Here is a 27908-nt window from a genome sequence, read left to right as displayed (position 1 = left end):
ACAAGCAGATTTAGAAATACATTTTCAGCATAAGCACCTGTACAAATCAGTTTGATATACAAATGACATAATTCTTTACAAAACTCCAGCTAGCAATACTGGCATATGTTACACATCCACCACCCTGCTTCTCCTGGCATGTCTGGCAATACCTCACATTATCACATCTCTCTTTCTTTGAAGACTCCCGCTAGTTTTTCAAGTGACCCCTGAGAAATGTGGCTTGAGGGACATGAGTCTATCTGGGAACACATTAACCCATACCCTGTCTTGAGACCCCATGTGCATTGGCATTGTTGACCCCACTATGGTGCTGCACTGTCATGTCATATGCCTGAAACCCTAGGCTCCACCTTAATAACTTGGCATTTTGCTGGCTGGCTCAATGTAGCAATGTTAAGGGACTGTGGTCTGCAACTACAGAGAATTTCTTTCCATACAGATAGGGCTGAAGTTTCTGCAGTGCCCATACAATTACTAGACATTCTTTTTCTACAGCTGCATAACATTTCTCCCTGGGTTGGAGTCTATGGCTGAGATATACAACTGGGTGCTCTTCTCCATCTGAGGAAACCTGAGTGAATACAGCCTCTGCCCCATGGTTCGAAGCATCCACTGGCACAACAAATTCTTTGCTGTAATCTGGACTGGCTAACACAGGGGGTCCTCCCAAAGCCACTCTAGGCTTTCAGAATGCCTGCTTGCATGCTGGGGTCCACACTACCTTATCTAGCCTATTTTTCCTTGTCAGGTCTATGAGGGGAGCAGCAATTGTACTATAATTGGGAACAAACTATCTATAGTACCCTGCTATCCCCAAGAATGCCCTCACCTTCTTTTTGATAACGGGCATGCTACACCTGAATAGCTTCCACTTTGGCAGTTTCTGGCCTGATCTTACCACTCCCCACTCTATGTCCCAGGTAGGAGACCTCTGCCATACCCAACTGACACTTACTGGGCTTAATGGTAAACCTTGCCCTTTGCAGTCTGACTAGAACCTCTCTGACATGCTGAAGGTGCTCTTGCCAGGAATAGCTGTAGATAGAAATATTGTCCAAGTATGCAAGGGCATAATCTACTGCTCCTGCTAGGATACACTCCACCAGCCTCTGGAAGGTTGCTGGGGCATTTTTCATCCCAAAGGGCATCTTTGTGAACTTGTATAATCTGCAAGGAGTCACAATGGCTGACCTCTCTCTAGTGATGGGAGTCAAGGGCATCTGCCAGTAGCCCTTAGTCACATCCATAGTGGTTAGACACTCAGCCCCACCCAGCTGCTCTAAGGTTTCATCTGTGCTAGGCATGGGGTAAGCATCTAACTCTGTGTGACTATTTAATTTTCTGTAGTCCACACAAAACTTGGTGCTGCCATGTTTCTTTGGTACCAGCACCACTGGGGATGCCCAAGGACTGCTGATTCCTGGATTACCCCAGTTACAACATTTCCTTTATCTCCTCTCTCAGAGTCTGTTTCGCTCTTAAACTGGTCTGCAAATGCCTGTAAAGTTTAACCTCTCTACAAGACCATTAGTCTAGGGGTGGTCTTTAGGTGCTTCACCCCAAAGTGCTCCCACAGACAAGCCAGCAGGTCTGACATGAAATTGACACCTTTGTCAGATAGTATCTCTCTCGGGAAACCTACTCTGCTAAAGATATTTAACAAATCATTTGCCACATTCTCTGCCTCAATGGAGGACAGAGCGACCTCCTCAGGGTATCTAGTAGCATACTCTACTACCACTAGGATATATTTCTTCCCTGTGGAACTTGGGGTTTACAGGGGCCCAACAATATCCATAGCTACTCTATAAAATGGCTCTTCAGTCACAGGCAAAGGCATCAAGTGAGCTTTGACCTCGTTTCCTACCTTGTCTACTTTTTGGCACTGCTCACAGGTCCTGCAGTACCCTTTTACATACCTTGCAATCCCAGGCCAATAAAAGTTCTGCATAATGCATCTCTTGGTATGCTTTATGCCTACAGGACCTGCAAAAGGAATGTCATTGACTATGGCTAGAAATGACACTTTCCAACTCCCCTTCAACAGGAAGTCTGGTATCTTTTGACTGTGGTGCTTCACTGTCAGCCTGAGTACTACCACTCACCTCTACCCTTGCAGTCACTCTGTTCAAGGGAACATCAGTACCTAGCAGCAGCTGTGGCTCACCTTCAGGCTTACTGCTACAGGGTAGCTCCCTCCCTGAAATAGACACATCACCAGCCTTGGCTTTAGGTGTGACATCTGTCTGGGTCTCTCCCAGGCCACCAGCCTCACATACCTGTCTCCAAGCCTGAATGCATGTAACTACATGCACACAAGGTATCAGAATCATTCCCTATCAAGACTTCTGCCGGGGTATCCTCAAACACATCTATTTGCTTGCTTCCTTTTCCACCCTCCTAGTCAAGATGAACCTTGGTCAAAGGAATTTGGAATGGGGTTCCTCCTACTGTTGCAGGCTTCACAATGGTTATGTCAGAGGTTGTGTTTCTCCCTTAGCAGTGGCATGTTTTCCATCTACTAAGGTAGGATGTAAACTCTGGTGAAAGTCTAGTACCCCTGTTGTCTCAGAAAATAATCCACTGTTTATTGTCATAAAACTGGAACAACAAGTAGACAAGCAAACAGATGAAAATGTAGCATACAGAGTTCAACCATTACTGGTCTTCATCAGAACTACTACTTTCAAGTTTATCTGCTACTTAAATAAACTTTGTGGCGCCAAAACTGCTCATTCCATTTTAAAATCATACTGACACATTATTGAACAAATAAATAAATAACTACATAAAAGTCTCCTAACCATAATATTCTCAGTTCATGAAGCAACTACACATTAACCACCAAGAATTGCTCATCAATAAAATACAATACCATAATTAAATACAAAAATATATAAACAATATAATGTACAAACATCAACAAACCTATTAATATTTATAAATATACACTTAAAGAATTATTTATATATATATATAAGGAATGTTTTATATAAGTATATATTTGTGATAGTAAAATGTATATCATTATGTGCAGATAAATTTATTTGTATATTTATTAAAAATTATATATTTAAATTTTTTTTTTTAATTTTTTAAAATTTTTTAAAAAATTGTTTAGATGAATTATCTTACCAAATACTTTATATTATATAATAATTAAGTAGATAGATGAATAACTAGATATTTAAATAGTGATGATGGCAACTATAAAAACAACAAGGACAACAAAGATGGAAATGGACTTAATTATATTTTATTTTATATAATTTTTAATAAATATACAAATAAATTTATCTGCACATAATTATATACATTTTACTATCACAAATATATACTTATATAAAACATTCCTTATATATATATATAAATAATTCTTTAAGTATATATTTATAAATATTAATAGGTTTGTTGATGTTTGTACATTATATTGTTTATATATTACGCGTATGTACACGTACATTTGTATTTAATTATGGTATTGTATTTTATTGATGAGCAATTCTTGGTGGTTAATGTGTAGTTGCTTCATGAACTGAGAATATTATGGTTAGGAGACTTTTATGTAGTTATTTATTTATTTATTTATTTATTTATTTATTTGTTTGTTTGTTCAATAATGTGTCAGTATGACTTTAAAATGGAATGAGCAGTTTTGGCGCCACAAAGTTTATTTAAGTAGCAGATAAACTTGAAAGTAGTAGTTCTGGTGAAGACCAGTAATGTTTCATCTGTTTGCTTATGGCCGTGGAGGACACCGGTGCTACTGTTGTTAATATGGAGCTTCCGAGCACGAACATATCTAATGCTGATGCTATGGGTATGACTGAAAATCATCCTGAGGTACATAGTAGCATCAGTTGTTTGAAAGAGGAATTAGTGGGGCTTAAAGGCGAGCTTGCCAGACTTGTTTTTTTGGTCAACAAGGTATTGTCAGGAGACAAACCTAGTAAAGCAGCTACAATTAACTATTTGCACAATACACCAGCTGAGATTTCGGAAGTTTTAGCCCTGCCAATGGGCTTATTTGACTCGAGTGGTTCAACTAGGGACACGCATAACGCAGTGATGCCTGGTTCTAATATGCCAAAGAATATCAATGCTCCAGATAGTGAAGGTGAGGCATTGAATGACAGTCTAGATATACCAAATGGGCAGAAAGTTCATAATCAAAGCCATTTTAATGTACTTGATATTACAGCACCATTGTCGAGTAGTAACATCAACATGACTGACATTACATTTGACTTTTCCATTTAAAGAACAGGTACCAAACCCAAGTGAGTGCTTCCTGTTAAGACTTACTCAGTAGTTACTGAGAATAACATTAAGGGTACTGTTCCCTCTACCCTTAAATTACGTGGTTCTACGGTACAGCATGATTTGAACTCTAAAGACAAACAATTCAACCAGTTTTTAAACTGTAATCATGATATAGACAACATTGAAGTCAGGAACACTAATGACAATAAGAAATTTAATGTTATTACTGACCCTGATGAGACTGGGAGTCTCAAAAGCATGATTTATGCTTTAGGAAAGAAGTCACAAAACATAAATGGACTGAAAATTGATAATGTATACTTATCTAAATGTGTTGATAGTAAGATTGTTCCCATGGGTTTGAGATTTTTTAAACAACCCATGTGTATAGATATAACCAGTGCAGTTAAAGATTAATTTAACTTATTATTTGATGAATGTGGGTATAATTATATGCGCTTAATAATTAAAAATAATGATGAAAGATTAAGTAATTTAATACAGGAAGCTGAGAAGCTTAATACACGTATAGTTAATGATTTATTATTTACAGAATGGGAGAGGTTATATAACAAGCAATTTTTAGAAGCTGAAAAATTGATTGTTAAATCAAATAAATTGTTAAGGGATAGGGAACAATATAACAAAGGGATAGCGTATTCTTGGCCTAATGGGAGGGTGGCCTAATGGTTAAGGTGTTTGCCTTACAAACACAAGGTGCAGGACTTGAGTCTCCTATGAATCTATGAACCTATAATGCTAGGAATGATATTATTATAATTATAATCACAGTAAGTATAATAGGGTTAATTACAATAAAAATGAAGAATATGGATATCAGGAATTACATGAGAATAGGGGTCAATATGTAAGACAGGATTTTCAGGGACATCCAAAGGATACAAGTCAACCGTATCAGAGAAAAAATCTCTTCAACAGGAAGGGATACAATTAGAATCACTAGAATTATTGACCCCAAGTCATAACAATGATATGATAGATGGAAAACATGAACAACTTGTGTTAAATACTAATCAACATTTTGTGAAATCTAGCCATACGTCAATGAATATAAACAACAATAGTGACAACAATGATGATGAAATAATTATTAATGGAAATGTTTACACCTATAAAAATTTTAATATTTATAATTATTCTAACATTGTAATTAATAGTGTTTATTTTGATTTATTTGTGAAGGGTATGAAATTTATCCCTAATCCAAACTTTAACTTAACTGAATTATTGATAGATTTTAAGAAATATGTTAGAAAGATTAATTTGGAAGTATTTTTTAATAACTTACCAAAAATTGAACATACTAATACTAAATCAACCAATTTGTGTAATAAAACTAGTACTTTTAAACCACCTAATCATCCTTCTATAGATACCTTTGATAGAGTAGTAACAAGGGAATTATATCAGGAAACTTTTAACTTGAAACAGATTACCAATATCAACAACTTATCACAAAATGAATTGAAATTACTAAATGAAATTATAAATGATAGTAACATTAGAATAATGAAACCAGACAAAGGGGGAGGGATACTGCTTTATGACAACATACAATATATTAAGAAAATATATATTTTGTATCTAACAGGTAATTATGAGACGATTTCACTTAATGAATTACATACAGCTTATCAACGTATTGATTCTTATATAGTGGAATATTTGTTAGATGGTCGTATTACTGAAGAAACATATAAATTTATAAAGGTCAAATTTCCTAAAGTAGCCACTCTTATAGGAATACCTAAGATACATAAAAATACTATAGACCCTCCTTTTAGACCAATAGTCTCGGGTAGTAATTCTAAAACATTTTTTATTGGTAAGCATATAGATATTAAATTAAGAAGTATGTACTCGACAATAAAACACATGGTCAAGGATTCCTGGGTTTTTCTAGCTAATTTTCCAATAGACATAGTAAAAAATAGCAATAATCTCACTACTTGTATAATTACAGTTACAGTGGATGTTATCGACTTGTTCTCATGTATCCCAAAGCAGGAAGGCTTGGATGCATTTAAAAATAGTACAGTTAAACACACTAATTTTGACTGGGATGAAATATGTTTATTGGTTGAAATGATGTCTATTGTTTTGGATAATAACTTTATATATTTTGAAGGAGAATATTTTAAGCAAACGAGGGGGGTAGCTATGGAGGACACCACATTGTTTCCCAGCCAATATTTAACTTATGTAAGATATTATTCAAGGTTTCTTGACGATATTTATATCTTATGGGAAGGTGAACAAGAAATGTTGCAACAATTTATAGGATTTCTTAATACAAGTAGTGAATATTTGAAATTTACATATACTCAGGGTAACGATACCCATATCTATTACAAGGAGGGTATTGTTTATTCTACAATTCATAGGAAAAGTACTTTCTCTAATAGCTATTTAGCTTATAACAGTTGTCACCCACAAAAAGTTAAACAAAATGTTTTTAAGGGGCAATGTATCCATGCAGCACGTATGGTTTCTAATTTTGAGGATATGAAAAAAGAATTAGAGTTTATTAAAAGTTTATTTATCCAAAGAGGATATCCTGAAGAAATGTTGGACGAAACAATAATATATGTTACTAACCAATGGAATATTAAATATAGACCACTTTTGGGAGCTGGCGATATATTTTTTAAAAATAGTGACACAAAATCCCTTACAAACATATCGAATAATAGTTATCAGAAATTGTTTATACTACAATATAATTTAGGTGTAGATCAGATAAAAAGAATTATTTACAAATTTTGGTACTTGATTAGTAGTGACACAAGTTTGGTAAAATTATTGGGATCCAAACCCAATTTCATATACAAAATGGGTAAAAATATGAAGTTTCTTATGGAACATAGACACATAGAGAAAAAAAGAAAAAAAATTTTGAGTAATAACACAAGAAGTAGTAAATGTGGATTCTGCAATCAATGCAGATACATGTCTTTGGAAAATAAAATAAAACTACAGAATGGACTAAAATCCAATATAAAATGTAGATATGGTAATTTTAATACAAAAAATGTAATATATTTAGCTAAATGTGAAAAATGCTCAGGTTTTTACGTTGGAAATACAGAAAGATGTCTTAAAAGACGTATATATGACCACATATATAGTATTAAGACCAAGGATAAAACCAATGCTTTATTCCGACATGTTGATACTGAAGGTGATGACCATAATTTTATGTTTAGCATTCTTGATACTATTGAAATGGATCCTAGAGGTGGTGACATTAAAAGTTTACTAGCATACAAAGAAACATGGTGGCAAATATATTTAGATGCCACCACTTTTCCTGGATTAAATGAATTTATATCAACTAAATCATTGATATCAGTATAAAGTGAGATATAAAAATAATTATAAGACATATATTTATTTTTTTATTATTTATTAATATTTATGCAATTTATTCATTTAGTTTTATAAGTGCATTTATATAAAAAAAATTTTGCTTCATGAACTGAGAATATTATGGTTAGGAGACTTTTATGTAGTTATTTAGTTATTTATTTATTTATTTATTTGTTCAATAATGTGTCTGTATGACTTTAAAATGGAATGAGCAGTTTTGGTGCCACAAAGTTTATTTAAGTAGCAGATAAACTTACTTGTTGTTCCAGTTCGTGTTCATGTTCGTGGTTTATGACAATAAACAGTGGATTATTTTTTGCAGTCGTTGGCACTTATTGGTGTGTTCCAAAGGCATTTTTTTGGACCCCTGTTGTCTCCAGACAACTTACCACTGGCATACTATTATTCCCACCTACTGGCTCCTCCACATTTTATTCCCCACCTTGCTTCTGTGGACATCTGTATGCTACATGGCCCCACTGTTTACATTTAAAACATCTAACCCTTGATCTTGGCCGTGTACTTGAACTAGTGGCTTCCCCTGTTACTGATGGACTCTGTTGGGGTGGTTTAGGCTAACCACCATGGGTTTCCTTATAGTCATGTGCAGCACTGGACATCTTCTTCTTGTGCAGTGATGCCCTGCTTGCTAAGCAGATATTCCCTTTTTCTCCAGCTCATCTGCAGAGTTACACTCCCAGTCTGCCAACCAGATTCTCATGTCCTCAGGCAAAGTGCTAAGGGCTTGTTCCCTCACCAAAAGGTCTGCCAGGCTTTCAAAAGTGGTGACCTGACACTCACTCACCCACCTATGAAAATAAGTGCTTAAATCAGCAATATAATCACATACACTTTCATCTGCCTTGTGTCTATGCTCATGAAACTTTTTCTGTAAGCTTCAGGTGTTAACTTAAAACATTCCAATAAACATTGTTTAACTTTACCATAGTTTAATCAATCAGTATCTGACAATTTAGATACAGCAGTTACAGCTTAACCATGGAGTAAGGGGGTCAGGAACTGTACCCAGAGCCCTTGGTCAACATTATACTGTTCACATACTCTTTTAAACATATGAATAAAACTATCAACATTATCACCCTCTGTAAAGTGTGGAAGAAGTGTACTGACCTTTATTGCTTCTGGGGTTCAGTTATTCCCTTCCTCCATTACCTCCATCACTCTCATGAAGAGCCAGCATCTCCCTCTCATGTTGGCATTGTTTCTCAGTTTCTTCAGCCTCCAAATGCCGCAGTCTCTCGGCTGGTTCTAATTCCAAATGTTTAGCTTCCAATTCAAGTTTTTAACTCCAGATGGGTTTTTAAGTCCTCTGAGGAAAAGGTGAACTGTTTTGTTTCTGAGGGCTGCAAATCCCCATCACCAGATGGGTTGTCTTACTGGTTGCTGGTCTGTGCTACAGCTGCAACTAAGGCTGAAATAATTTCCTCTTTAGTCAGGTTGGCATGCACCAGTCTTTTGGCTTCATACACATTAGCCAACTGGCTCTTTGTCAGCTTGCCATAATCCTCTGCTGACATCTTTGCCTGTTTTCCCTGACTAAACTAAACTAACAAAAAATAAATAAAACTGTTGTGAAAATTTAACTCTGTATGTTTACCTTATGGCTGGTGACAGTACACACACCTTTAGTGACAACTGCCTACAAGCTACAGAAGTTCAATTAATATCCTGCCACTGCCACCAATATGTGATGTCCCTCCTCTGGGGCAGTAATCAAGGTGCCTCAATCCTCACCACTGCCACCAATATGCAATGTACCTCACAGGTGTCAGTGGGGAGGATTGAGGCTTCTTGATTACCAGCCCAGAGGAAGAACATCACACTGACGTTAAAGAAATACACAAGGTTCAGACCTTCACTGTCTGGCATCTTCTCTGTAGAATGTAGAACCTCATTCAGAAGGACAAAAGTACAACAGTTGTATGACATAATTTAACACCCACATTTGATAGCATGGAAAGTGCAAACATACATCTTTCAGATCTATACAGAGTCTGTGAGGCCTGGTCTGGGAAACAGATCCGGCTTGGGAGAATAGCCACTGTAAGCATTCTTTAGAAGGACAGAATATCTGGCCTGCTTTCCTAGAAATTGCATTAGGGTATTGCTATGTATAATTAATAATAAATTGAAAAGTGTATACCAAAGGTGCATCCAGCAAAGAATACCTTTCCAGTGTCCTAAAAGCTTCTTGGAGCATTGTGAGGGTGGAGTGGGGAGTTGGTGTCAGGTGACCATCTTCTTTTATCCTGCAAATGTGTAAGGAAATCTCCAAAATATGGGATACTCATCCAGTGAATGGGGTGTGGGGATTCCTTCTTCATCATCTATATCTTCGAAACATGGTTCATATTCTTGTAGAGGCTCCAAATAATTTGTAGGCTTGTCTTAGCCTTTCAGATGGTGAAGATTCTGTTGGGCAAGTGTCTGAAGCCCTTTTTTCAATGATCATGTGGTACAGAAGGAGAAGATTGATGAACTAAATGGAAAACTGACAATTTCTAAAGGGAGGGGAAATAAGCTCATTGAGGCAAGGGTCTTAGGATTGTGTAGACAGAAGCAATGTGGAGAAAAATGTAGTCCAAGCTGCTTGTCAAAAGTACTGTGTCAGGGATCTAGTCCTTCCATAGAGAAATATGTCTGTAAAAGAAACACATATTCAAGTGAAGCAGGTACCTGGAAGCAGATGCCTTTCCAACTGATACAGATTATTACCTGGAACAGATGCCTGTTCAGCTGATGCAGATTAGACTGACATCAGGCAAACTGATGACAAAAAAGCTGATTCTGGTAGGCAGATATTGGTGGGACTGTCTGCTGCACTAAAGTCAACTCAACCAACATCTGTTGTACAGTTCATCAAGGGGAATGAAGCCTGTGTACAACATCTGTTAAGACTGAAATATGAGTGTCTCATACAGTGAATGACTGGGCCTGCAGTTTTTCTAATAGCAGCTGCTAGTCTGTCATAGTCATTTTCATGTTGGACCAGGGGTCTGCTGGACTGGAGGAATGGAAGTCAAACTAGGAACTGGAGAAGAGTAAGAAGCCAGAATAGAGATGAACTGTGATAAAAATAGAGGCTAAGGTCTGTCTTAAGTAATGTCAGTAGCTTTCACAGTGGACACAAGTAGAATAGAAATGCAGGGTCGGTACCTCCTTCTTTTCTAATTTTACCTTCTTGTTCAAAGTGTATATTGATTGTAGTGTATTTCACATTTATGAAAGATTTCTCAGTTTCCTTTTGAACAGATCTGGCAAATTTATACTGACAGAATTTGACAGAGTAGAAAGAGGGTCCTTACTTTACCAAAGCAATATGTCAGATACTAAATAGTTTTGAAGGTCCTTTCTTTGGTATCTTGTTATGGTATTACAAACCCTCCTACCAATGAAGCACTTTGGCGTTTCATTGAAGGTATCCAAAGAGAAAAGTATTTTGTTGTCCCAGAGGCACTTACTAACAGAAGCTTTGACTGCTGAAAGGGCAAAGACTGCACAAAACACTATCTGACAGAAAAGAAGAAAAGGAAAAAAATACAAAAAACATTTCTAAAGGAGAGGTGCCAAAGTCATTGAAAGAAGAAAAACGAGGGCTTTTTAGTCTGTTAAAGACATTGAATAAAGGCACTGAAAGAAGACGAAAGATTTGGCAAAAAAAACTCCTTGCACTGAGAGTAGCCACAGGCATTTCACTGCAACCAAATTGATATCTGCTAGCCAATACTAAGTTTGCCAAGCAAGTTCTCACTAGTACCATTACATATAAAAAGTGTCAAAACTTAAATAAAAGTCATGCTAATTTTCTGTCCTACTACCACTTGTCATATCAGAGGAGTTAACTACTGACTTACCTAATAAAAAGATTATCCCATATGCAGATAACCTGCTTCTTTTAGCATCTAGTAAAGACCCTTTTTCACTACAAATGAACTTCAAAACTGCTAAGCTGACTTTTCAACTAGACAAATAATGGCAGACTGCTAATAAATACCTATAAATGTAACCTCATAATTTGGCACACCTTAAAAACTCTCACAAATTCCCCCACTACAAATTGCAGATAACCAAGGTAACACCCCTCCAATAGTCTTTGAACTAAGATACCCGGACATGACCCTTGACCCATGCCTCACTTTTAATAAACACACAGACATACTCATAAACAAAACTCTATCACAGTTAAAACTCTGTTACAAAATATCATATTTGCTTTTTCACTCTGATAAGGAAGCTCTAGCCAGAAATGTATTAATTCATAAATTAGAATATGGCCTGCTATTATTAACAGTCCAGTCTAGCTCCAGTTCACAAAAAGTACAGATAACCATTCAACAAAATCTGTAGATTTGTCATACTGGCAGACAATAGGACCCATCCTTGCCAATTACTGTCGTCCTTGCACAGGCTTCCAATATCATATTAGTATACTTTCCTCCACAACATATACTTGCATAACATTTTTAATCTTGGGCACTGTTCACCTCTTAAAATGAAACTTCTCATTAAATAGTACAACTAGACATTTAGAGATTATCCTGATGATTCATTAACCTTTATTAGACCTAAATTTACCAGTGCCAGTAGTGCAACAGCAACAAGCTCACCTTTAGTGCAGAAGACTGTAGGTTCTATCCCCACACCAGGTAGATGAACTACAGCATCAGTGGGGTGCTGTACCTGCTTGAACCAGTGGTAGCTCAGGTGGATGCATGGCACCTATCAGAAAGAGTAGCTGAAGTTCCCTGATCCCCTGGCTACATTTCTTCTAGTAGCATAAACATCACCTTGAGTCTCACCTGCAAAGAGGTCACTTATTTAGTGGGGCTAACTTGGTCAACAAAGACTAATATATAACATTTAAAACCTCCACTGGAAAAAAAAGACCTTCTTAAAGCGAGGGCCAGCAGTCTGAAAAATCTACCAGCAAATATTAGAATCCAAGAAACCCTAAATCAATTCAAATGTGCTCTAAAACAAAAGTTCTTAAAAAATCTGTTTGCATGTGCTTCAAAGATAATGGTTAAGACTATATCCCCCATTCTATACTACCTCATTCTACTGCCTGGGTATTATATACAGTCAGGCTACACTAATCCATGTAATATCTATAAAATTTACTTGCTCTGTTTAATGGCTTTTTCTTTTCAGGATGGTAGTTATGTAATAAATCTTCATATAAATAAATTGTTAATCCACACCGAGTATCGCACATTTAAGTTGGGCTATAACTTAAATTTATTGTATTGTTTTCATCTGTATATGGTTTTTATCAGTGTGTTAACTGTCTGTCAATTGGCAACCAGCCCACCTACCTAGTTAAAAAACCCATAAATAAAATAAATAAAAAGTATCTGTCATTGCAGTGACAAAGACTGGAGTCTTCTGTTATGATGGTGGATTATGGGAGTTTGGGATAAGGTTATGCAAACTGAAAAAAATGTGCATCAGGTAATCCTGAAACCTGTAGCTTCAGAGCTACCTGCTGCTGCATCCAAAGCTCTACAAAGTCTTAACCCATTTTATGTGAACCCATAAGGGATACCTAGAATGACTGCTACCTTAAAAGCTTTGGCTTTGCAAAGGTACTTTGTCATTAACAGAAAGAAAGTGCAAAGAATTCCAATTGCGCAAAGAATTCCATTGTAGTAAGACTGCTCTTGCATTCTTCTTCTTACTGTTGGGTATGAGAATCAATAGAACAAGCTGAAATATCTGAAACAGGTAGGGATGACAAACTGACCCTAGAATTTGGAAATCATTTTTGCTGTGGAGGAACTCCGTTCATATGATTAAAGGATTATCTGCTGACTCCATTTGCTACAGTTAATTCCTCTCATAATGTGCACTGTATACAGGGACATGTGAGTCTGAAAGGCTAGTTTTTTACATGATTATTGCCCCCCTGAATAAGGAATTGTGTATTCCTTCTTACTTATTGATGCTGACTCACTAAACAGAACTATAACCTTCAGGGGCGGTATCCATTCTTACAGACTCTTGAGCAAAAGTAAAACTGCTCTCACCTCTAGTACACTGACATACAAATTCCATCTAGAACCAAATGTGCCATATGTGTGTATTGTAATGACCCACATAACAGACAAGAAGCATCTGTGTTAAGGATCAGCTTGGGAAATGGTCATGCAAAGGTCCTGCCTACTACTGGGTCATTTAATTTTGTCCACCACTGCTAGAGCTTTGGGAAAGAAGTGGATATTTTGATCGGCATCTAGTGGATCAGAATCCAGAAACCACAGTACTCTCAGTACAGAGTACCTCATATGAAACCATCATGTAGGAAAACAACAAAAATAGAGGAAGCTGTCATGTATGGGGATTTAGAATAAACTAAATCACAGCAGTTTTAGTTTGAGATGGCTCAGCCATATATTACATAGTTGATAAAAATTAATCACTTCATGAATTTTGGGGTGTCAGTCAAACACAAAATACAAGCAAATAAGCCAGAGCAAGTTCCAGCACAAATCCTTCCTAAAAACCAACCAAGTGAAAAAGTAAAATCTTAAGTTTTGAAAAATGATTCATGATTAGAATAAATGGCAAATGAAGGGGCCAATGGATGAAAGCTATTTCAACTTTTCCTGTTAGGGGTTGCCACAGAGGAAGAACAGTCTGCAGAACAATTGGCAGTGGAGTTTTATGGTGTCAAGTTACCAGCCTGGCACCCAACCTTCCACAGAAGGCACACACACTCACACCTAAGGCCAATTTAGACTGCCCAATCCACCTACAGCATGTCTTTGGGATGAAACCGCAGCACCCAGAGGAAATGCAAGCGACTGCAGGGAGGACATACAGACTCCACAAAGAAGGCACCCCTGCCGAGAATCAAACTGCAGAACCTCTTGCTGTAAGGTGGCAATGCTAACTGCTGCACCACTATGGATGAAAGCTGTATAATGTGGCTTATTTACAGCTTAGCAAAGGGCCATCTGACAACATGCTTTCCACTAATAAGGAGCATTCAGTGATTCTCATTTTGGTGGTGAGAATGACTCAAAGAAACATAGTGTGATAGCAGCTGAAGGAGGGTGTTATTTTGGTTATTTTATAGGTAAATACTAGGCTATGAATCAGCAGACTATTACAGTCTAGCCAATAACCAGAGGTTAGAATCAAAGCATGTGCCTTGTATCCTTGAGGTGAAGGTCTTAACTATTATGCCAACACTGTCCCCCAAAGAGGGGGCACACTTGGGAGTGCAGCATCCTCATGATGCTGCACTTCAGTGTCAACAATCCAATCCACTGGAGGTGGGAAAGGAACCCACACCTATTTGGTTGTCTAGCACCAAAGGTAAGTGCACTACCTGTTGCTCCACTGACACATCTTTGTTTAGGAAAGTCTTAATTCAAAGTCAAGCCAGCCATAAGACTTTTCCTTGAAATTTTTAAATATTTAAAGCATCATGACACCACATATTTACTGGAGAAGTGCTACATTAGTGCTGAGGTAGTTAAATGGTACTTATAACACAAATTTGGTATTTTTGTGGGAGTTAGGTGACCTATTTTGCACCATAACCTTCATACCTCCCAACTGTCCAGATTATCACAGAAAGTCCATATTTTTAACTCTTAGTTTTTGGTTTGATTCGCATAAAATGTTTAGTTTTTTGGCAAATCACAGAGGACCGAAGTCAGAAAATAATGACAGATATAGGAGTTTCAGATTTCATACCCTCCAGAAAATCCATGCTAATACAAAACCTAATATTATACCAACTTTCTAAGTTTATAAGAACAATATCTAAAACGTGTCCCTATTTTTGGGCCTTGGTCCCCCAATTATTTACACCTTTGTTAAGATTTCTTGCACTAAGAGGTTGAGAGGTATGATAACATTTAATACGAGCAGAGCAGCAATACTAAGGAAATGATTAGAGTGACCATGCAAAGTAGACATATTTAAAAGTTCTTGACACCTTCTTTGAACACTTAATAGTGCACAGCCCTCCCCAATCAAGCAGGGTTGTACAGAATAATCTGAAGATAAACTTGTGTCTATCCATCAGTTCATCAAGACTAGCCTTAAAGGTAGCCAAAGTCTTTGGCTTGTAGTGCTAACCTTATTCCATAGACTAGAAATACATTGATTTAACAGCCTATCCCTCCAAAGACCCTTGTTTATTAGTTGTTGTAGATTTTAGGTCCCTGGTGTGGTTGTTTCTACAGTGATGTGTTACAAAGAAATAACAGTTCAAACAGGAATGGATTTTTCAAAGCTCAAAAAGGAGACATCAGTCACCTTGGAACAGCCATTAGGCTACTATTGTACTACCGTAAGGTGAATCATGTTACTCTGTCAAGATAGTTGAATGATCTAAGGCCTTTAGTTTTCCTAGTTAGAAATGTTTGGGCCCTTTCAATTTGAGTGATATGCTTAGATCTGTACATAACCAACCTGTACTTTCTATTCAATAGTGGGTCTGATAAGGGAAGAATACAGTAGTAAGATAACTTCTCTGGATCTTGAGGATATTCCCTTGGGAATGAATTGGGACATATAGAAGGATTTCCTGACAATTCTGGAAAAATGATGATTAAATGAGACAGCTGTCAAGGTAAGTACCAAAGTTTCTTAAGGCTGGGTTTGTCTTGAGTATCATTTATAAAGTATAAGGTGGGAACAGGGTTTACTGAACAATATTATGCATACTTTTTGTACTTAATGTGCAACCATTTTCTGTACACCAGATAAGTACATACTGCAGCCCTTGAATGCAGTCTTTGCAATAGAGGCTTAGTATCAGGAGATGAGCAGATAGCAGTGCCAACCTTCCAGTCATCATCAAATTTGGTCAACCATACTTCTGGGATACTGGATGTCTGCAAAAGAAATGCTGAAGAGGAGAAAGATTGGAGCTGTACCATGTGGTACCACACTAGTTACTGTTTTATGTTCAGAGGGAGTACCGGTAATGTTCACAGCTTGGGATTTGTTGGACAGCCAGTTTGCAATTCAAGCAATTTAGTGGTTTCATTATGTTTGTATAATTTTCCAGTACCAGCAGAGGGGATAGTGTCAAAAGCCTTGGTAAAATCAAGACAAGGAGAGTGAAATGGGTGATCACTGATCAAAGTAAAGGCATATAATTGCAAGGCACACTGATTTTCACTTTGTACCACTGGCTTTTTCTGCAATGCATTAATTAAATATATTAACATATTAACAGCAATGTATAGCAATGATCTATTCAACAACTGATAAATAAAATCACCTTTATATATACCCGATAGGACTACTACTAACCAGATAATTTACAACTTGATAAATAATGTTGGAATCATGCCATGCAGAAAATACATGAAAAATTCACTTCTTTACCACTTTAACTAATCATATACAGTTAAGGTGGTGCAGTGGTTAACATTGCTGTCTCACAGCAAGAAGTTCTCTGGTTCAATTCTTGGATGAGGTGCCTTCTGTAGTGAGTCTGCATGTCCTCCCTGCATTTGTGTGGGTTTCCTTCAACATTCCAAAGACATGTGTCTGGAATGTTTCTCCCTGGGCCTCTGCTGAAAATAGTCTCTATCCTAGTCAACAAATAAAAGTAGAAATTATGTCACACACATATATGTATTTTAACACAAGCAGCTTTACAAATACATTTTTCAACACAAGCATCTGTACAAATCAGTTTGATATACAAATAACATATAATTTTTTACTAAATTCCAGTTAGCTGTGCTGGCATATTTATACATCCACAGCGCTACTTCTCCTGGCATAGTTGGCAGTACCTCACATCGTCACAACAAGTATCATTGCTATAGTATTCATTCACCTCTTGCAGAAGTGCCAATTTCTATTGCAGTTCCAGTGAATGCTAAAGCTTTGGTATACTTGGAAAAGCATGCTTGGAAATAATGTTCACAGAATTATCAAACAGTGCAGGATGCACTCCACCTTTTACTGCTTAATTTACAAGATGTCTACATAAATAATCAGCAGTATTGTCCCTTCCTTTTCTGTGTTGTATGGTAAGCAGTTACAGTTGGAAGTCACCAGCTGACATTTCTAAGGGAAGGCTTGCTATGAGGTTATTGTACATAGTTTCTTAAAGTGTACATATTTTCTTAACGGGCTGTGATCTACGTAAATACTTGTCTGAAATGCATATCTGAAAGTGATCACATAACCAGACAATGGACAGAACTTCCTTTTCAGTATGTCACCCTCTCTGTATCTCTTCAGCATAAGTCAGTAATCTGTTTGCATGCTGTATGATTGTCTGATACCTATTTTTGAATATGATTTAAATAATGTAATATATCTCTAATAACTTGCATCTACTTCTTATGAAAAAGGCCTATTGGCATCAAAATATGAGATTGCTGTGTCCAAGTTCAAGTGTCCTTTAAGCATTTGGAATGCTTATTATTTTTCTGCCTGAATAAAAATAACATTTTTCCCTAGCTTTTTGAGTGTCCCTGTAATTGTGCTACTGTATTACATAAACATAATTATAATTTACCATAGCTAATAAACTTTCTGATTTCTTTGGTTGCACTATGACACATCAAATAACTAAATGCAGGTAAGTCACATTGTCATAAACAAATACCCAAGACACATAATGGTGAAAACTCAAACAATAAGAATATTTTACAGGAGGCAATCTCCTGCACTCCACACACTCCCAACTTGCATCTATTAGCTCCACAGTTGTACTGACATGAAGAAGGAAGACATCTTCCAAAACAATTGCTGCCAGTGCATATACAGAAACCAGAATAGCACTGATTTCCAGTGGCAATCATAGAGTTTTAATCCTTGGTGTCCTGTGACTCAGGCACATGACATTTAGGGAAGATGAGCAGGGCAACCTGTAGTGAAGCCATCCTGTTTTACTTTAAATAGAGGTATCATGTCATGTATTGCATTTACTTTCACTAGGTTTGTGGACTATCCATTATTAGGAACTATAAACCCATAGATGCCAAGAACATTCCTGTCACATTCATGCTTTTCTTTATTTAAGATAAGAACATTCTCTTGTGGTCTATTTAAAATTTTTCACAGACTTTCATCACAATTTCTTTGCTGTCTGACATTAATTATTGTCTAGGTGAAGCTAAGGCTAGTGATCCTATGACCTAAGGATTAATTTTCTAAATACATTTCTTCCATTAATGAAGCCAATCACTGTGGGTATAAGCTGTCTTTTCATCTGTATAGCTCTATCTGTGACTCTCATAGCCACATAAAAGTCTAACTTCACCTGTGCCCTTAATCATAGGCGGTGTTACTATGTTTAGAGCTTAAGATATGGAACCTGACATTTTTGTTCAGTGATCTCCATGTTCTGGAGCTTTTCCAAGTCTTTTTATTTTATTTTCTCAAATGAAAATTAATCCTCATGTGAATCTGTGTTATTTGGCTACCTTATAATCTATATGCAGCATGACTCAATAGAGCTTTAGCTTCCCAACATCATTAAAAATGCTTTTGAATTCCTTTAGCAACACACATCCCCCCGAATTCTGTATGCATTGCACGGCATGCAGAATTGGTGCAGGAGCTCAAGCAGGCACTATGTCTATTGTGCGATCCAGGAACAGCCTGCAGGGGCGTGCACGATTCCTCCTGCACTAGTCCTGCATGGATTAAGCCCCTCTATGCAAATCACCCCATTTGCAGGAGAAATCCATGCAAATTAGGTGAATTTGTGATCCAGGAAGCTTGCAACCGGACATGCAGGACTAGTGCAATCTGCAGAAATGTACTCGGTTAGTAGCCGAGTACATTTCTGAAAATCCAAAACAGAGCCATGACAGCTCCAAATAAAGGCTGCATATCTGTCAGGAAGCATGCCAATGGCCAAGTATAAGGCCATTGGCATTGCAAACAACATAAAAAATAAAAAAAGTCTTTACTTATATTTTTTTAGCCGATCTTGGCTGTTTAAGCGTAGGGCAGCAGCGCACAAACGGGATCAGGGGGGGGGGGGTAATAAGATAAACTGAAAATAAGCATTCTAACTAAAATCACTATTCTGCCATGCAAGTCAGTGGCAGGCAGAAGACAACATGGCCAGTGAGTAGTGGTTGCTAAGGGGGGAGGCTCAGTGTGAGACATGTAACTATGCATTAGCAGGCAATCCTATGCAAATGAGGGGAATGATAGTGAATCCCAGTTTTCCCCAGCATACTAGTCAGGTCCCAACAGTGTAAGAGTAGGAATAGCTTGGTGCAAGCCTAGGAGTTAGCTGACATCATGGGGGGGGGGGTGTCAGGCATACTGTAAGCGGATTGGAGCCCTGTGGCAAGGGTTTGCTCCTAGCTTAGCACAGCTAAGCAAGGGGGTGTGTCTGAATCTGCCTAGCACTCTTTACATTGCCTAAGCGGGTGTGTGCGCCACGCACCGGGTTTTAAAGGAAGAAAAAAAAAGTTAAACCAGGAAATAGCAGCACTGTGCACATCTGAGCACTGTGTTTGCGTGGCGCGCCCCTGGGCTTAAACAGGAAGGCAATGGGAAGGGAAAACAGCAGTAGGAAGGTAATCAAGGAGAACTAGCATAGTTGGCAGGTGAAATGTATCAGAATCAGCCAATTACACAGGCAGCAGACCAGCCCAGCCCAGAACACTACTATAAACTATGCAAACACATTTCTCTCTGGTTTTTCCCATACTCTACACCACCGGTGTATACAAGCAGGGAACTTTTAACAAACAAAACTACAAAATGATAGGGGCTGCAGCAGGCAACATAGAACAATATGTGCAAGAGGCTGAGTGTGGTGAGGATGTGGATGCTGCCAATCAACCCACAGTGAGGAGATGGAGAAGAATGTACAGACCCAGGGTAACCTACCAGGGGCTACACAAGCTGGAGATAGTGGAGCGCTATAAGACAGGGACCTCCTACAGCAAATCGTTGAGCTGTGCCAGCCACGCCTGACACACCGAACTGACCGAGGGGAACCCATCCCACTGGATACCAACGTATGTGTAGGCCTAGGAATACTAGCCACAGGTACCACCCAAAGCTCAACTGGGGATATCATGGGGATCTCACAGGCATCAGCATCCAGAGTATTCCACCAGTTCCTGGATGCCATGTCAGCACATGCCAGTGAGCACGTATATTTCCTCAATACCTGTGAGGTGTTAGCCAGCAATATGTGTCTCTTCCACCAAATAACAGAATACCCTGAGGTAGTGGGTGCTATAGACTGCATGCACATATGCATCAAAGCACCCCCCATTGATTAGGGTAAGGCCTACATCAACCGCAGGGGCCTCCCCTGCATCAACTGCCAGGTCGTGTGCAATGCCCAGGGCATTATAATGAATGTGTGTGCTGGCTGCCCTGGAAGCTATCACGATTCCCGCATTTGGCATCTGACACAGCTGTACCAGAGATTTGCCAGTGGGGACATCCCCTACGGTCACCTAGTGGGGGATGCTGGTTACACACTGGAGCTGTGGCTGATGATTCCCATCAGAAATGCACACACACCTGAACAAGAATGCCATAATGAGGCACACGGACAGACCAGACTTATAATAGACCGTGTGTTTGGGATGCTCAAGTCACGGTTCCAGTGTCTGGACACATCCAGTGGAGCCTTGCAGTACTCTCCAGCCACATGTACTCAAATTGTTATGGTATGTGCCATGCTACACAGTATTATCCTGTGTAAACAGCTGCAGCAGGAACAGCATGGGGCAGGGCCACCAACTGCCAAAATACACCTTTGGGGAAGGACTACTCCAGTAATCTCCATGGTGCGTCCTATACCTGCGTAGTCCTGTAGTATATAAACTAGTTAGGTAGGAGTTCTAGTCCCCCACCAATGCCAAGGCCTACACAGGCACAGAGTGACTCAGAGGAGGAACAATCTGAGCCTGCCCCAGTAGGCAGATGGAGGCATGCCCAGTATGCCCTGGCCATGGCAAAGTGACAGTGCATGGCATACACACTGACACAGTAGGGACCCAGGGAATGACATCTCTCTCTGACTCGCACATACAGTAAAAGGGATGCCAAACATGACATTACCTGTGCTCAACCATGTATAGGGAGTGTACTATGTGCATCCAACATAGGCAGCCCTCCAGCACCATCCTCATTACTGGCACACCCACAAGGTAAGTTAATCAACCTACCTATTGCCAAATGGAGTAGAATGTGTCATTACCTGTATCTATGGTATGGATGTGAGCATGCAAGGGAATTTGGTGGCTGAATGTTATGGCAGCAGATAGCAGACACCCATAGTGGCACCATGACATCTGTAACACATACTGGAGTCACCACAGTAGTCAGTGCTACACAGGGTGACAAAACCCACTGCAGGAAATGTGCTGAGCAACATGTGTGTCCATATGACTCACACATGCCAGTCAGGGAGGTTCACATACCCAACAACAGTCTCAGCCAACAGGACTGGTGTAGACAAACTCAAACAGAGCCTGTACTATGGCCTCTGAATGATGTCTATGGGTAACCTCCCCCCCAGGCCTACACAGACAGACTACAGCAGGTCAAGCAGTGGGATGTTAGTTCTGAAGGGTAGGAAGTCAGGCACTAATATGTTGGGCAACCAAAGCTAAGACCTGTAGTACACTGATATGCCTCTAGTCAGTATGATAGGTTAGAATACAGAATGAAGTATAGTACCTGGCATACCAGCACAGTCATAGCAAATGTGTGCAAGTGCCAGGTGTGCCCTCCCCCATCCTATGTAGATATGTAGAAAGAGTAAGGTGTGTCCCTCAATCATGTGTAGAAATATAATAACAGTCAGGTGTGTCCCCCCAATCCTGTGTAGAAATGTAAAAACAATCCCCACCAGTGTAACACATGCTAGCAGTAAAGCCATTGTAAGTGTATGGTTGTAATATGTGTCACCATCTGAAAGACTAACATGGCATGGCTGTTGGGCTAGATATACAAGCAGTACACAGGGGAAAGTACCCCAGACATACAGTATATATTGTGTAACTGTGAAATGGTGACACCCTTGGATTTGTACATATAGGTATACATAACAGTAACAAGACCTGTAGTAGGGGATACCGGTGATGTCTGCCTGAACACCTGCAGATTACAAAGGAGGTAGAACTGATGCATTGGGAATCAGCTGATGTGCCTGTACATGCCAGCATAACTGTCATGCCCCATGCATATCTGTGTGTGAGATGCAAGTAGTATCCATAGCACACATGCACCCAGCCACATAAAAAACACCCACAGGCACCTCTCTGACAATATCCCTGCTGTGGGGAATGGATACAGTATGACTCCACCTGTCTATGGCAATAGCGAAAGACTGCAGAATGCAGTGCAGGTGTCCCATGCAGGTGTGCACCCTGCCAGCATCCACACCACCTGATCAAGACTGATAGAAAGTATTGGCATGAACAACTATCACATCTACCCTGTCACCCCGGGGGAATATACTGTATGGTGGTCTGGGACTGTAGTAGTGACAGAATGCAAAGGCCTACCACATCTGTGATGCATCAACACCAAATGCCCCACAAGTGCCTGCCAAAGGCTCATGTCTCACACATACTGCCAATGCATGTTATGTCATGGACACCCAAATAACAACATAACACACTCAATTTAAGCCATATGCAAGGCCATGTGGACAAATCACAGTAACATGTCCACTATGTCCCACTGCAGGAAATGTGGACCAACACTAACATACACCTGTGATGTGGTGATACCCTTAGGGAAAATATCAAATAATGTATGCATAATGTATGAAAGAGGTTAGAATAACAGAGGGGGTTGTGGGAGCATGGGCAGCATGGAATGTGCAGGGTCTGACACCAAGCTGTGTGCACACTACTCCTGGCTGCAAACACATAAATGGGTGGCTACACACCTGCCTGTACACCACAATAGGGTAAATGTTCTGAGCCATGGCCCCTGCCTCTGGCCAACATGTCCAAATCTGTACAGCTGTGAGGCATTGCCACAGCAAGATAAGGCCATACTGCCATGTTGATGGGCGGACAAGTGTGGGATCCTCTGCCAGCACTGTACCAAGGTGCTGAACTGGATACACAAACCCAGCACTAAGTGTCTGCAGCTCCCCCTCCAGAATGCCATAACTTACCATGAATACATAGGTGTCTTCCCACAATACTGGACAAAGCTGCAGTCACCCTTGTCCCCCAAGTCATCACTGTGAGCAAGAATGTCCACCTGACAGTACATGAGGACAGAAACATCACTGTGTATAACAGTTCACATGTCTGAATATCTCTGCTAACAGCAGTGCCATGCAGCTGAAACAGCACAGACACAATCACCTACAGTACACACTATCCCCTGCACAGTTCTTCCCCATATTGCCAAATGATAGACAGATACCCTGCAGAAACAGTATGCTACCTGTAGGTGTACAACACAAAGGTCTGCACGGCAGTACAAACTACCTGGAATCGATCCACACATTCAATACAAAAGGGCATACTGGGCATGCCCACACACTTAGAGAAATGAAGTCAATGTCAGCCAACAACATACTGAAAGGTCATACGAAGGCCATGCCTGCAAATGACAGTGGTCCAGACATATCTGGCATTTGCAGATGTTAGTGCAGACACTCCTCAGTATGCAGCACTCATGCTTTGCACACACACTGGATAGGAATACAGGCACATATCCAAGGACAACACACTATAATAAGCCAAAAGTAGATGTACACAGCTGTGTGGAAGGGAGTGACTGTCACAAGGGGCCATCTATTATGAGGTCTGTTCCACCCAGCATACAGCTAAATCGCTACAACAACATGAGGTTTGGATGTCACTTACTGTAGACCTTAGCCACTGGTATCTGTCAGCATGACGGACTATGTGGTGCAAGTGCTAACTGTGTAACATGACTGTACAAGGACGTAATCATCTAGCAGCTGTATACATGTACCTGTGGAATATAACCCTGCATGTGCCCGCATGTGGTGTGTCAACCTCTAGATTAATGGGTTATGGCCCATGCACACACACTGCCTTCCCTATAGCCATACTATGACAAGCCTGCTAAGGTCATCCACTTTGAAATACACCCTTGTGAAAGGTATAGGTCAGTAAACTCTGTGGCGCTTCCTATAACTGTATACTGCTGTAGTTTGATAAACTAGTTAGGTAGGAGTTCTAATCCCACACATGGCAACTTTGTGTGTGTGTGTGTGTGTGTGTGTGTGTGTGTGTGTGTGTGTGTGTGTGTGTGTGTGTGTGTGTGTGTGTGTGCTTTAGACTAGCTTCGTTTTAAGTACTACTCACACCTCACTACAATTCAAATGCCCTACTGTTGTCAAGCAAGGCTCTTGGAAAGGAAAGCTGCAAAATTTAATCGCTTGTGGTGTGTGTGGTGTGTCCTATACCCTGTGACTAGGTAGGTGATTAATCCCAGACATGGCAAGTGTGTGTATGTGTGTGTCTGTGTGTGTGTGTTTCAATGTCAATGTAGGGAGCAATGCATTTTAACCTAGCCACACTCACTACAATTCAAATGCCCTACTTTGGCAATCCTGCTGATGTCATTCATTGTGAAATACACCTTTGGGGAAGGAGTACTCCAGTAATCCCTGTGGTGCGTCCTATAACAGCTTCATGCTGTAGTGTGATATAGAAATGTGGTAAGGGTTCTATTCCCACACATGTTGGTTGTGGATGTTTTGTGTGTATTTCAATGTCTGTGTAGAGAGAAATGCATTTTAGCCTAGCCACACTCACAACAATCCGAATGCTCTACTTTGGCAACCCTCCTGATGTCATCCAATGTAAAATACACCTTTGGGGAAGGACTACTCCAGTAATCTCCATGGTGCATCCTATAACTGTGTAGTCTTGTAGTATAATAAACTAGTTAGGTAGGAGTTCTAATCCCAGACATGACAGGTGTGTCTGTGTTTGTAACTCATATCCTGTGTGGAGGTGGCTGTAAGTGTGTAGCAACAGGGCTCAATGTGGAGCGGGGTTTGCAAATTTCTTATATGGTGGCCCCAGTATGTATCACAATGTCCACCATACAGGGATAACAGATGTGAAATAGCCAAGAGACTGGGGTGCAAATCCATACCCATACATTTGACATCAAGGCCAGGCAAACAAAGTTAGCAACTGTAGTATTACACAGTGAAGACTCTCAACCCATGTCTCATACACATACACACTTGCCTAGGCAGCAGCTGATATGTTGGTAGTACCCTCCATATTGCCCACTGATAGTAACTATGGTGTGACTGCAGTGTGCTACAGAGGGTATGGCACCCTGTCCATCTGTCCAATAGGCATGTACATACCAATAGTGCACCTTACCCATGTTCCCCACTGGACACCTGCAGCACCTGTGGTGCCATCACATGTGACCCACAAAGGACATACCATAGCTGAAAACATGCCCTGTATGGACAGATGCCACTGATACCAGGGAATGCCGGTATCATACTATCAATGTAGGTGCAGGGTAAACCTGCTGTCCATTACCAGTTCCCGCCACATGAGGCCAGGACTGGCATATCTGATGATAATCTGTGTACACAACATGGGCCAGACACCCCAGGTACAGTTCCACATGTCACTGTACATGCATATGGCAGGTGTGCACATCCCAGACACCATCCATGTCATGGACTACGGAACACATACATGGCAAGCAATGCACAGCATTGGCCACACACAATAGTCACCCAGGTGACTGGATGGTGAATACAATTCCCACCTATGTGGACAAATCCAGAAACTACACCCTTGAGCCACAATGCAGACCATTGTCATGTGGGCTGATGCCAAGGTATACCCATCACCTAGCCTTGTATAGCTGTCTGGCACAGTCGACCAGTACACACCCATGAAGCAATACACCCATGCATGTCAGTACTGACACCCTGTGTGTGTGTGTGTGTGTGTGTGTGTGTGTGTGTGTGTGTGTGTGTGTGTGTGTGTGTGTGTGTGTGTGTGTGTGTGTGTGTTGTTGTTGTATGATAACATTCACACTCAGTACAATCCCCACTGGCATACTGAAGCATGCTGTCCAGTATGACCCCTGTGGTGCATGTGATACCTGCACAGTAATATGTTGTGGCAATCTCACTAGTAATGAGTTGTATTCCTGGCTGTGTTGATACTGACACCTGTTAATGTGGACAAACACATGTTCTACACCTACCGTATAGCTACCATATTCCTATTGCAGATGCCACTCACCATCACATATATGTTTTTTGGGCCCCTCAACATGTAACCTATGTGGTGCATCCAATAACTGCATAGAAATGTGATAATACTGCATAGTCATTAGGGGTTTGATACCCTGTGCTAGTAGGTGTGTGACACACACATGCTTAAGTTTTACTCTCCCACCCCTCCCTGACTTTACTTTGCCTCTGTCTGCCTCTCTCACTCCCTCTCTGGTGGATGTGGAGACATACATCTGCTTTGCTTAGGCAGAAGCATGTGTATTGTAAGTGATTCTCATGATCAGTTATTGGCCTCTGCATGAATTGCAGCCCTCCTCTAGCTGATTGCATGTGGAACAGCTGTGGTAACATTCCCATAGCCAATTGCATGGAAATACACTCCAATATCTAGGAACATCATGTTGGTGTTGGGCCTTTTCATGCACTGTGAGCAGGAACTTGATCTGTTGTTTGGCAAACAGCATCACAGATGGATTGGGGATTTACCTCTAACAACATACACTGTGGAAACATGCCAACACACAGGAGGGGGATGTGCCTGACTTGACTACAGACTGTAAGTGCTGCTATACTGCAATTGGAGTAATGTTGGTTTTACATGGTGTGTGTGGATATGGCTGTCCTACATGTTTTAATACCTATCATGTCATAGCTATGTTTATGAAGAAACCCCCACCTGTAGGGTCATCTGCAGACTGGGCAGTGTGTGGTGTCTTTTGTTTCTTGTGTTACCTACAGAGCACCTATTTGTGAACTGCAGAAGGTAGTGTGAAGATTGCAGTCTGTAGATGGTGACAGCCATGAGAGTTGCTGACTTCATATCCCTCATAGGACATATGTTGCAACAAACCCTGTTACAACAGTAAAAGTATGAGGTTATCACAGCAACATCTCAATATTGGCCCTGTGTTTGTGCCTCCAGCCACAGCTCTGTCAATCTTTGTACATATGTCATGCAGTAAGAGGTGCATATGTGTTGTACACCATATTTATTGACATCATATCTGATAACAAGCCAGTGAGATATCAGACTGCT

The sequence above is a fragment of the Protopterus annectens genome, chromosome 2.part1 (assembly GCF_019279795.1).
Source record: "Protopterus annectens isolate FY-2018-M chromosome 2.part1, PAN1.0, whole genome shotgun sequence".
NCBI lineage: Eukaryota > Metazoa > Chordata > Ceratodontiformes > Protopteridae > Protopterus > Protopterus annectens.
This window is presented reverse-complemented; position numbering follows the sequence as displayed.